The following is a 14,480-nucleotide window of genomic DNA, read 5'->3' on the forward strand; positions in this document are numbered from 1 at the left end:
GTGGGCTTTCTTGTATGCGTCCATTTCCGTGTCCTGTCTTTTTGTAAGCGGTAGCTCGATTCTTTAGCCCAGCACGGATTAACGGCAATAATATATAAATCACATTGCATTTTATGGTTGTGAGTAGTGGCATTATGTCATCCATTCTTCACACACACACACACACACACACACACACACACACACACACACACACACACACACACACACACACACACACACACACACACACACACACACACACACACACACACACACACACACACACACACAAACACGTTATTAATATACAACAAGTGCATTGTCTGAGTGAGTGGGAATATTACTGATCTTTGTAAGCTCTGGTCAGAAAACTGGAAACGATCTATTTGACTGTACTACTGAGAGGGGAGTTTTTTTTGTGTAACAAATTAGGTTAGTTATTTTGAGCTACAATAACTCTCTACTTCAGAAATGACACAAATTCATGGGGGTAGGGGAGAGAAGGATGTAGATAGGGAGACAGCGAGAGAGAGAGAGAGAGAGATGTAGGCCTACAGCTTGTAGGTGGCAGATGGACATAGGACTGTTTGGGCCATTCAATGATGCGGCTGTTTGGATCAGCTATCCATGTGGAACTGTATAAGGTGTAGAGGATTCCCACAGGAATCTCTTGAACACAGTCAGGAGAAGAGCGTTTGTGTGTGTGTGTGTGTGTGTGTGTGTGTGTGTGTGTGTGAGTAGGCTGCTTTAGAAGCCAGAAAAGGAAACGCACACCAATTGTTCTCTGAACCAAAATACATCATTAGTTTAATGATGTGAAAGTAAGTGCACCACCCTTTGACAAGTTTACCACTGCCTATTAGAATTGTTTAATAGACAACAGACTTTGACCTTACAAACTTGATGATATTGTCTCAACCGGTCCAGAGCCCGCAGGCTATTTCGTAGCACTTTTGTTGAATTTCTACTATGGTGTTATAACACCTACCGGTAAATAACATCAGCCAAATGACTGTTGCATAATCTGTCACAGAGGAAGTGTTCGTGAAGTCCTCATCCCCCTCTCTCTCCTTCCATCTTTCCTTCCCTTCTCCAGTTGTCTTTTGTTGTCAGATCGTCTGAATGAGGGCACAACCAATTAAGAGCAAATCTGGAAACAAGGACAGGAAGCAACATATGAAAACAAAGATCATTCTATCTCAAATTAACTTACTTCATTAACTCTCTCTCTCTCTCTCTTTCACCTCCGGACAAACAGAACAGTTGGTTTTCAGTGGGAGAGAGCGAGAGGTAATTAAAATGACTAGCAGTTAGTCCATGCTCGTTGCATAATTCCCCCTCTGCCAACACAAAGGGACCAATTTCCTCCTGAAATAGACATTTAGTTAACATTACAATGGCAGGGATCTCTGGGGAGGAGGAGGGAGAGTAGGGACGTTAGATAGGAGCATGTCAATTAATGTCATGGAGAATTATAGAGAACAGTCTGTTATCAAAGACTTCCTGTACAGTGGTCACTCAGTCTCTGATGAAACATCTAGATGTTGTATTAGGCTACAAACCAAAAGACGTGTGCCGACTGTGTGTGTGTGAGTGCGTGCTTGCGGGCTTTTGTTCCTCTCGCTCTCGCTCTGTTCTACCATCATTTGGAAAAGGATGAATGACTGTTGTGGTATGTGAGTCATGAAAATAGCAATGTAATGTTTTATGTAAAACAGATCACTGCTCATTTATTTACCAAAACATCCATCTTACATATCATATGTGTTCTTTCATATCAATGTATAATTACAGTATAATTGAGCTGGCAATGGCAGTACCAAGCGTAGCCACAGTGGGGTGCTTGTAAAGCCTGCCTGATCATGTGAGACAGGGGCTGTCTGACTTTGGACAGCAGGGTTATATTGGGGCCGGCATGGAGTTGCTGATTAGCAGTGATACTCCACAGGCCAGCGACCCTGCTGATGACGACAATGTTGGTGATGGATTCCACACCGCTGGGATCTGGTCTCTGGTGGTCTCTTAAGAGTGTCGCATGCTTCCCAGTCGAAACAGCTTGCGCATGTATTATGAAGACATTTTGTGACTTTTTTTGATCATTTTGGTGTTCGAAAGCTTTTGTTTCTGTGGCTGTTCGGGCACACAAATGTTTACCTTGAGGCAAGTCGAAGTTTGATAGCCGAAGTCTACACCCCTTTGTCGGTGATTGGTCAACAGTAGTACTCCAATTAAGTGTTGGTTGTCATTCAACAAGAGACGGCTAGATTTCATGCACATGTTTTCACTTGAGAAATACAGCACCAAACATTTTAAAGAGTTAAATTGTGCGACTAAGACCTCCTCAGCAAAAACGTAAACAATTACTACAGGGGACTGTGTGAATCAGGCCTTCATGGTCAAATTGCTGCAAAGAAAACACGAGCAATAGACATTAGACCGGTGGAAATGTGTCCTTTGGTCTAGAGTCCAAATTGGAGATTTTTGGTTCCAACCGCCGTGTCTTTGTGAGACGCGGTGTGGGTGAACGGATGATCTCCACATGTGTATTTCCCACCGTAAAGCATGGAGGAGGAGGTGTTATGGTGTGGGGGTGCTTTGCTGGTGACACTGTTGGTGTTTTATTTAGAATTCAAGGCACACTTAACCAGCATGGCTACCACAGCATTCTGCAGCGATACGCCATCCCATCTGATTTGGGCTTAGTGGGACTATCATTTGTTTTTCAACAGGACAATGACCCAACACACCTCCAGGCGGTGTAAGGGCTATTTTACCAAGAAGGAGAGTGATGGAGTGCTGCATCAGATGACCTGGCCTCCACAATCCCCCGACCTCAACCCAATTGAGATGGTTTGGGATGAGTCGGATGGCAGAGTGAAGGAAAAACAGCCAACAAGTGCTCAGCATATGTGGGAACTCCTTCAAGACTATTGGAGAAGCATTCCAGGTGAAGCTGGTTGAGAGAATGCCAAGAGTGTGCAAGGCTGTTATAAAGGCAAAGGGTGGCTACTTGAAGAATCTCAAATATAAAATATATTTTTATTTGTTTAACCCTTTTTTGGTACTACATGATTCCATGTGTGTTATTTTATAGTGTTGATGTCTTCACTATTATTCTACAATGTAGAAAATATTAAAAATAAAGAAAAACCCTTGAATGAGTAGGTGTGTCCAAACTTTTGACTGGTACTGTTTATAGGTAGCACGTGACCAGGAAGTGTTAGCACAAGTGAGAGGAGACAGCATACTGTTCTTACCGTATCTCATAGATTTTACTTCTGCACTGTTCCAAAGACAATAATTATTAGCATTTATATTAGAAACGCAAATACTCACTATCGGTCTCTGTCCCAAATGGCACCCCTGTCCCTATTGTCAAAAGTATTGCACTATATACGGACTAGGTTGCCATTCGTATCATCGGATCAGTACAACTTGTACGAGATCAGATGTTTTATTTCAGGCCCCGTACATACTCAGGTTGTACAACTGATGTACAACCCATTTGACACCATGGTGATGATACACAACTGATATTCTTGGGATGAAACAGTTTGTCTTCACAAAAATATTTACACAACCATTATGCGGTAGCTAGTCCCGTGTAGCTCAGTTGGTAGAGCATGGCGCTTGCAACGCTAGGGTTGTGGGTTCGATTCCTACGGGGGACCAGTATGAAAATGTATGCACTCACTAACTGTAAGTCGCTCTGGATAAGAGCGTCTGCTAAATGACTAAAATGTAAATGTATCTCCAAACCACTTGTGCAATTATTTTTGTGCAGATAAACTCTCCGTTGTATCAAAACAGTCGTGTCAAATGCATTGTACATCAGTTATACAACTTGAGTGTGTACGGGGCTTCTTATTCTGCCTTACCAGGTCTTACTTTTGAGTCTTGCTCTCCGACACAACTGATGTATAACTGAATATTGAGCAATTAAGTGAATAGTACAAATGACCTACATATGTTGTGACCCTTTAGAGAAATAGTATAACTGGGTCGTTCCACGAAATGGGTGCCTTTTGGACATGGAAACTGTACTTTTTTTTACTTTTAAATATTTGTTATTTCAACATTCAATTGCATGGAGGATATGTTTAGCCTACGGAAAAATACTTTTTCCCATCTCAGGCATTAAAATCCTATGAACTAAGAGCATTTTATCTGCACTTGTACCACACAGTCTGTCAACTAAGTTACAGACACTTATGCAACTGCCTAGCCTAACTATTATATAAAAACATGTTTGAGATAAATACATTTCTCATTGATTAAGTATCCCTTGATCAAATAAACTCACCTATAATATCAAACTGATAAAGTTACCGTTGGGTTGACGATGACAGGGTTGAGGTTTTAGGTGAAGATCAGCAATTACTCATGTGGTGAAGCGCATGGGACCACATGGTGTTCATGAAATTAGGAATTATAAATATGTTCCACACATAATGAAAGTTTAATCAAATTTAAGTTTTCCTAACATTAATTGAGCGAACAGGGTTGAGGTGTTTAGCTCGACCACCTCAGTCAAAGATTATAAAACAATTATGAATAGACCAAAAAGAGAGAGAATACTTACTTCTCTTTCTACCATGCTATTCAGAAGACCCAAACTATGTCACCTGCTGTGAATCATTTAACTTGGTGGAATGGTCCATTATTTTAAAAAGGGTGAATTGTTTGCATAAGGGTTGGCCTTAAAAATGAGACGTAAATGCATCACTATTCACATGAATATAAATAATAATCTTCAGAAATGACTTTGTTAAAGCAGCACAATAACTACGCCTTTACAATGATGGTGAATCTTGGAGACATTTTTGGATTAAGTGGGGTGAAATCTTCATAGAAGTAACACAGGGTTGATGGAGGGACAAGTAAAAATTCAGAATTTTGGCACTTTAGCAAGCCTTTATTCATATAAAAAATCTTATTTCTTGAATTCTCCATGTGGTCTATATTAAAGTGCACTTCATTTAACAGGCTTTTAAAATTCAATATTGGTGCATAAATATCTACTTTAAATATCAAAGGGACTCAAAAGGCACCTATTTTGTGGAACGACCCAATTGTGTTTTGCTCAGCATTTTTATTCATTTAGTTTACTAACACAGTTCCAACAAAACTCTCAGGAGAAACATATTGTTGCAGAGCTGCAAAAATTAACAAATCAGTTACATATTTCATATTATCAGCCTTCAGGCCCTTAAAATGGCATCTCCCTCTGGATCAGTGTCAACCTTGTTATAATGGTCTGCATCCCAAATGGCACTCCATCCCCTACGTAGTACTACGTAGGAAGTAGGGTTCCCTTTGGGATGCAGACATGGTCATCACATCACATGCCAAAATATACAACATCAGTACACTTACCCAGGGGTGGAAATGAAAACAGTCCCCCTGGGAACCCACCTGTGGTAAATCCTTGAATTAACCTTAAAAAGCTACGTCAAAATGGAACTATGGAAAAACCATATATAACTTAGTGCACCGATCTTAGATGTAAAAATATTGACAGCAACATATTATAAATGAAGATAGATCTTGATGGGTATAGCTTGCAACCAGGGCTTGTATCAGTATCAGAGTGGGTGGTTGTAGCACTTTGAAGTTTGACTCTAAAAACATACACCCACCAACTGGCCTTGATTTCACTGAGGAGAGGTAAAGCAACTCAACCGAACAATCTAGAGGAAACTAGTGATGGAGAATACAATGGATGGATCAAACTTTGGGGATGGCTCAGTAATGATCTTTTGAGTGTCTGAGGGGGAGGTATACAATATGTATTATTTTCTCAGATGATCCTTTAAAGAATAAAGACAGAAAAAATATGATACAGTTCATCCATGGATATGTCTGTTGTTATATATACTTTCATAGTCCTTTTCATTACTGTGTTTTACAAGGCATATGCTGGCGAACAGAGAGTTAGCATATTGTAACGGTCATGAAGGAGGAGGAAAAGGGGGACCAGGAAGACAAATGACATGTTGGTTGATTATATATGACATTAGTGTACTCTACGCTGACAAATGTATATGAGTTATGTATCATCCACTGAAGGTTGTGTGTGTCTAGAAAGGCATCCATTCAACGCCTAAAGCAGACAGGGAATGTGTCACAAACGGCACCCTACTCCCTACATAGTGCACTACTTTTGACCAGAACCTTATGGATCTATATAGGGAACAGGATGTCATTTGAGACACACTCAGGGTTAGAAACTGGAATGAACTGAAGTGGAGATGGATTCTTCCCAGCCTGCCTTGTATTATTCATATGTCTGAGTGTGGAACGAATGGGTGATCTTGAGAATACCTTAACACTGCTGCATATGAATATACATGCTGTAGTCCAGAATATACAAACAACATTTGCATAAAACTTGCATTTCTAGTCTCCCAGTCATTTAATTCCCTCTGTGTGGTCTGTACACTCTCCCTTCCTCCCCCTCTCTCTCTCCTTCTCACCCCTCCCTTCTTTATCTATCTATCTCCCTCACATCACTTACTCCCTGTCTCTCTTCTCACCATCTTGCATTTCGCTCTGCTCTGTCTCCCTCTTTCCTACATCCCTCCCCTTCCCTCTCCTCCCTCTCTCTCCCTCTCCCCCAGCACAGTGAGTAGGACGTGGCTGGCCTGGGAGATTACTGACGGGGTGGTGTGTCTCTCAGTTTGTCTGGCTGGATGTAATGGGCTGTCTGAAGATTCAGACTGGGATATGCCTCCCCCCTCTCTCGTTCCATTTCCTTCCCTCTATCTCTCTCTCTCTCCCTCTCGCTCTCTCTCTCTCTCTCCCTTTACCTCCCACCCCTCTCGCTTTCCCTCCCTCCCCCCCCTCTCTCTGTGTGAAGATGCAGGATGAGTATATGCCTGGACATGAGCCTCATGCTGAGAAACACCGGGTGGTCTCTCAGGCAGCAGCTGCCTTACGCTCATCATAGAGACAGAGAGAGAGAGAGTGAGAGTGAGAGGAGAGTGAGCTGGAGGACGGAGGACAGGGAGGAGAGAGATGGAGGAGATGAGGGGAAAGGGAGGAAGAGAGACAGAGGAGGGGAGAAAGAGAGGTGAGAGAGTGAGGAGAGGAGAGAGAGTGTGAGGAAGGGAGTGAGGGTGTGAAAATGAGAGAGGGAGGTAGGAGAGGGTGTCAAAGTGAATGCAAGAGAAAGATAGCATATAGAGAAGAGATGCAGAGAGTGTGATGATAGAGACTGGAAGACATTGAGACGTTCAGCTCTTTTTCATAGCCAAATTAATATCTATGAATGAATTAATGAATTAATGAATAAACTAATTGTGAATTAATGATCTCATGGCTTGTCTTCCAGGCCAGAGGGGTATACAGATTCAGTATTTCACAGAGCAAGCATAGTATAGCATAGCTTAGTAAACAGTGCCTAGTGAAAGTCTACACACCCCTTACACAGTCTTCACATTTTGCTGACCTAAAATTAAATCTAAAAAGTGATTATATTCAATTTTTTTCCTACAGATCTACACAACCTACTCCACATTTTCAAAGTGAAAGACAATTATAGAAAACTTTCCAAACTGATAAAAAAATCAACAAAACAAAGATCTGTTGATTACATCTGTCTTATACTTTGTGGAATAACCTTTAATAGCCATTACAGCTGTAAATATTTGTGAATAAGTGAATAAGCACTTTGCTCAACCCTTAGGGCAACATACAGGCAGGGGTGGAATTAACGAATTACATATACTCTCGTTACTGTAATTGAGTAGCTTTTCCAAGTACTTGTACTTTTTTGAGTATTTTTCTGTCAGTAATTTTACTTTTACTTAAGTATGTTTTGAATGGAGTATTATATCGCTACATTTTTTAAACCATATGTTAGAGTACAATTGTGTAGGCTATCCACTGGTGTAATGCAGTTTCTCTGGACCCTTGCATAGTCGGAGTTCGCCAGACAGCCACTCACAAAGTATAGACTACCGACCGCTGTCCATGGTGCTGAAATTATGACATGACTGCTGGTGTACAGCAATCTAAGTTATACCACAGATTCCTAATTGGATTGAGGTTTTGGCTTTGACTAGGCCATTCCAAGACATTTAAATGTTTCCCCTTAAACCACTCAAGTGTTGCTTTAGCAGTATGCTTAGGGTCATTGTCCTGCTGGAAGGTGAACCTCCGTCCCAGTCTCAAATCTCTGGGAGACTGAAACAGGTTTCCCTCAAGAATTTCCCTGTATTTAGCGCCATCCATCATTCCTTCAATTCTGACCAGTTTCCCAGTCCTGTCCGATGAAAAACATCCCCACAGCATGATGCTGCCACCACCATGCTTGGAGATGGTATTCTCGGGGTGATGAGAGGTGTTGGGTTTGCACCAGACATAGCGTTTTCCTTGATGGCCAGAAAGCTCAATTTTATTCTCATCTGACCCGAGTACCTTCTTCCATATGTTTGGGGAGTCTCCCACATGCCTTTTGGCGAACACCAAACGTATTTGCTTATTTCTTTCGTTAAGCAATGGATTTTTTTGTAAAGCTCAGCTCTGTGGAGTGTACGGCTTAAAGTGGTCCTATGGACAGATACTCCAATCTCCGCTGTGGAGCTTTGCAGCTCCTTCAGGGTTATCTTTGGTCTCTTTGTTGCCTCTCTGATTAATGCCCTCCTTACCTGGTCTGTGAGTTTTGGTGGGCGGCCCTCTCTTGGCAGGTTTGTTGTGGTGCCAGATCATGTGACACTTAGATTGCACACAGGTGGACTTTATTTAACTAAATATGTGACTTCTGAAGGTAATTGGCTGCACCAGATCTTATTTAGGGGATTTATAGCAAGGGGGGTGACTACATATGCACGCATCATTTTTCCATTATTTATTTTTTATAATTTTTGAACTATTTTGTGTATGTCCATTACATGAAATCCAAATAAAAATCTATTTAAATTAAAAGGTTTTAATGCAACAAAATAGGAAAAACGGCAAGGGGGATGAATACTTTTGCAAGGCACCGCTAATGACAGGACACCAAACATTGACACAAAGCTCACTGACTCTTGACAATAAGGCAAGGCAGTTTCATTCTGTTTGAGTTGAGTTAGCTAACACTTGGCTACATTAGCAATATAATAGAAAATGGCCATGAAACAAGTCTAAACTATTTCTGGTACACACAGACACACACAACCAGTCCCTTTTTATCTTAATAAAACTGCCACGTTGCATTGAAATTGAAATCTAGCCAAGAGCTATCACTGAGTAATTTAGATAATTTGCATTTTATGGATTGGAAGTGGAAACTGAAATATGAAGCACATTGAGGAATACAGCGAAGAGCACACAAACGCACACACATGCACTGACACACACACACAAATGCTACAGCTTCTGCCTTTTAAAATAATTTTCTCTTCCTGGTCTCCCGCCTTAAGCTACTCTCACTAAATTGAATCAGTCAATAGAGAGAAAAAAAATTCCATTTGGTTTAGAAAACACATATTATGCTTGATATTCCTCTTTTCCAGGTGCCAAAATTGTTTCTGGACTTGAGAGGATGGTTTTAGTGGTGCCTTCAAGCTACCGTCATTTTCTCTTCCTACCCTTCAAAGCTACAGTTGATCCATTATCACAATGTGCCTGTGTGTGAAATATGCTGTGAATCTTTTAGCTTGTTACCATTTAATGCGCTTTCATGAGCTTGGCTTTGAATTCCAAAGGAATTTTCTGGAGCGTTCTCAAAAAGCCGTAGGCAATACTGAGCAGTGAGACATAAGCTAGCACAGCTATATGTCAGAAACTATAAAGAAATTGGCCTAGAACTCTCAGGAAAATACAACCAAGTGCAAATCCATACGATACCCACCCACTATTTTTACTAACATGTTATGAAAAAACAGAGAGGGGAGAAGGTGACTTTGAGATGGAAGGGAGGCTGACAGAGGGAGGAGGAGGCGGGGGTGTGGGGTCGGCTGGCCCCGTCACAAAGACAGGGGGTGATGGTCCGAGAAGGCTCCAGTGTTCCGGTGACCTCTACGAGACGAGACCAGTCAATGACAGGAGCATGGGTACCTGTCACAGTATCATCGCACACACACACACACGTGCACGCACACATTTATAGACACACACACACAAACAGTGCAGGGCCTTGGACAGTGGGAATAGAGAAGAGATGCAGATTTTGTCACGGTCACTCAATTTCAGTCAGGTCTGCAGTCATGTGTGGAGATACAGAGATGACAAAGAGCGAGAGAGAAAGAGAGAGAGACATACTGTCAGAATGTGTGTGTGTGTGTGTATGTGGTGGAAAGTTGAGATGAAACACAGTGACAGAAGGCAAAAGAAAGTGTGTGTGTGTGCATATGTGGTGTCATCTGTGTCTGTATGTGTGTGTGTGTGTGTGTATTCTCTATGCATATGTGCAGAAGTGATGTCCAGCTGGTGTATTAGGCTGGACAATGTGATTCCTCACGGTGAGAAAGGACAAGTCATCAAACTTTGAGAGGGTCCACACACGACACCCTACCCCCCACCCCCCACACACAGCACACACTGTATCCACACATCCCCTTCTGCCCTGCATATCCAACACGACACCCTGGATGTATCCCCCTACTAGAGCTGTGTTCCTCTGTTTCCTTAGATCACATCAACACAGAATGGCCCTGTCATGGGCTACTACACTGACAAAACACTGCTGTTGCAAATACCTATTCCTCTCTCAGTTTGTAGTCACCCCCCAATAGCACTGTGCACAGATATGCGCTTGACAAACACACACACACAGAAATGCCCCCCTTGGGTTTTCTATCACCCACTCTTCATGCATGTACACACTAACACAAATGCACACACACTCAACCCCCCCACCCCCAACACACGCCTGCTGCTGTCCCCCTAGCTGGTGGTTGTAGGTCCATCCCCCAGTCCCAGCCCACCACGATGTGCCCCACCATGCTGCGTGGCTGTAGGCCAGAACTTCCCCTCTCCTCCCATGGTGGCTGGAATTGTGGTTCACCTGACAGGTTAAGAGCTGAGGGGAAGCTGATTTGAAGGGAAATCAGGCAAGCTAAAGCAGTAGGCATGCACATAGCTCCCGGACGCATCTCTCCCGCTTTACATTCTCTCCCTCTCTCTCTCTTGCTCACTTTCTCTCTCTCAAAATCTCACTTTCTCTTGCTCTTCTCATTCCTATAATTCATGACTGTGACACGGCCTTGCCCCCGGGCGCTGTGGGATTGGAGTGGAGTGGGGGGTGGTTTCACCTCAGCAGCCTCGGGGTATGACAAGGTTGGAATGCAGCTTTTCCATAAAGAGGAAGATACAGAGACACTTCATATGGCAGGTGAGAGAGATAATCATCAGCACACACACACACACACACACACACACACACACACACACACACACACACACACACACACACACACACACACACACACACACACACACACACACACACACACATAAACACACACACACATAAACACACACACTGACAGACAGACAGACAGACAGACAGACAGACAGACAGACAGACAGACAGACAGACAGACAGACAGACAGACAGACAGACAGACAGACAGACAGACAGACAGACAGACAGACAGACAGACAGACAGACAGACAGACAAACAAACACACACACACACACACACACACACACACTGTGACAGACAGACAGTGTGTACAACACACCTCCATGATACACCACACCAACAGCAACAAAGTCTATCTATGGTGATGTTTGGGTGGAGACCAATCTTCGCACCGTCTCACTATCAGTCTTATCTGCAGCTCTCTCTCTCCCTCTCGCTAAAACAGTCATTCTGTCGTTTGGCCCCTTTGTCTCAGTTCTAGTCTTCCCCCTATTCACTTTCTTTCAATCACTTTTTAGCCTATATTCTGCATCAAAACTACCTGCATAAGTGTCTGCCAAAATGATTTGATTTGGACTATAAAGTTCCAATATAGCCAGTCATTCCTAAACATCTCAAGCAGTTACACGGGCTGTGTCCCAAATGGTCCCTATACACTGTATATCCCATATGGCTCTGGTCAACAGTAGTACCCTATAAAAGGCAATAGGGTGCCATTTGGGATGCAGACATTGTTAGTATTCCTAAATTTCACCTCTCATTCTTACTGTTCATTAAACATTAGGTGCTATGCCACAGTGCTAGTGGAGCCCAGGGGACTCTGCTACAGCTCCAGTCCAGTCTAGTATGGGTAAGTACTGAGTAGCAGCAGGCCGTACATATGGTGGTGGTGGCTGTGGCCGGCCCCCTGGTGAGTGACAGCAGTGTCCTGTGGACCTTAACCTTTCATTGGCACCTGACAGGATGTCACTCACAGGATACGGTGTGTGTGCGTGTGTGTTAATATGTCACTCGCAGGACAGGAGCACACCCTAGCTCATAAACACAGACACACTTTGGCACACAGTGGGGATTCAGCTCATAAACACAGAGCGACCACCAACCATCAACAAGGTCCAAATCCCATTGGTACCAGCTGGAAACTCAAATGATTTGATAATTATACACAAAACATACACTACCGGTTAAAAGTTTTAAAACACCTACTCATTCAAGGGTTTTCCTTGTCACAACACAACTGATTGGCTCAAACGCGTTAAGAAGGAAGGAAATTCCACAAATGAACTTTTAAGAAGATACACGTGTTAATTGAAATGCATTCCAGGTGACTACCTCATGAAGCTGGTTGAGAGAATGCCAAGAGTGTGCAAAGCTGTCATCAAGGCAATGAGTGGCTATTTGAAGAATCTCAAATATAACATATATTTGTTTAACACTTTCTTGGTTAATACATGATTCCATATGTGTTATTTCATAGTTTTGATGTCTTCACTATTATTCTACAATGTAGAAAATAGTAAAAATAAATAAAAACCCTTGAATGAGTAGGTGTTCTAAAACTTTTGACCGGTACTGTACACAGTGTACATTTTGAGCATTATTGAAAAATCCAATACATGTATGCTTTTTCAAAATACACTATTGTCCTTTCTGTTATAGGCCTAACTTATTCCTTTCTGTTATAGGCCTAACTTATTCCTTTCTGTTATAGGCCTAACTTATTCCTTTCTGTTATAGGCCTAACGTATTCCTTTCTGTTATAGCCTTACTTATTCCTTTATGTTATAGGCCTAACTTATTCCTTTCTGTTATAGGCCTAACTTATTCCTTTATGTTATAGGCCTAACTTATTCCTTTCTGTTATAGGCCTAACTTATTCCTTTATGTTATAGGCCTAACTTATTCCTTTATGTTATAGGCCTAACTTATTCCTTTATGTTATAGGCCTAACTTATTCCTTTCTGTTATAGGCCTAACTTATTCCTTTATGTTATAGGCCTAACTTATTCCTTTCTGTTATAGGCCTAACTTATTCCTTTATGTTATAGGCCTAACTTATTCCTTTATGTTATAGGCCTAACTTATTCCTTTATGTTATAGGCCTAACTTATTCCTTTATGTTATAGGCCTAACTTATTCCCGTTATAACATGATTTGCCGGTTGAATATGTGCCAGGTTGTCAGGCCTTACGGCAGGCTGAAGGCAAAGCCGGCTAATACAATTGAGTGACCTGTTATTCTGTGGCAGTGCCAAAGAGGAGTCAAAACCAATAACAGTAAAACTGACACTAACTGTCAGAATGGATCACCATTACATTCACATTATGTGCAGAGTCCATCTCTGTGCCACTGACCTAGCTATCTGTGTTCTTACACCTGCCGATGTAGACAGTCATATCCATTATTACATATATTAGTGATTCAAGCAGTTAACAACAAATACGTATATGCCTACTGTTCTTCTGCTTATTGGCATTTAATGGCTTCAAACACAAAGTGGTGAGATGGCCATAGAGGTAATAATGTTGTTTACTTCTATAGTACTAGGTATAGCCCAGTGGAGAGTGTGTGTGTGTGTGTGTGTGTCTAGGGCCTACTGTAGTGTACCTGTGATGTCGGTTCTCGGAGTCACCGTCTCCCAGCAGCCTCCTGTCCAGGTCCTGGCAGAAATCTCCCTGGCGAGCCAGAGGACTCATAGGAGATCAGATCCTCTCTGTAGGAATCAGTGGGCACACAACTTCCGCTCCTGGGGAAAGAGAGGGAGGAGGCAACAAACATATGTGAGAAAATGTACTTAAATTACTAGTTGAACTACATGTAGTTCACTACTCTCCAACTCTGTTGTAAGTTCATATGTTTTTAGATGATGTACCTATTCATGAATGATCAAGCTGATGTAAGAGAGACTGGCAATACAAAACTATTTGATAGAGTAAATAAATAAACTGGTCTTCATTTAAAAAAGGTTGATGTGTCTGACTATTAATTAATTATTCAACAGCAGTCGACAAGGTTGTTCTGGCTCTGAGGCCTATAATGCGCTAATGTTCTGTCAAATGGACAATGTGCCAATACTCTCCAACCTGGCATGGTATAATTTGATACGGAATCTTTTCTTAATTTATAGACTAATCAACGCTGATC

Source organism: Coregonus lavaretus (assembly GCF_964263955.1).
Source record: "Coregonus lavaretus genome assembly, chromosome: 12".
Taxonomy (NCBI): Eukaryota; Metazoa; Chordata; class Actinopteri; order Salmoniformes; family Salmonidae; genus Coregonus; species Coregonus lavaretus.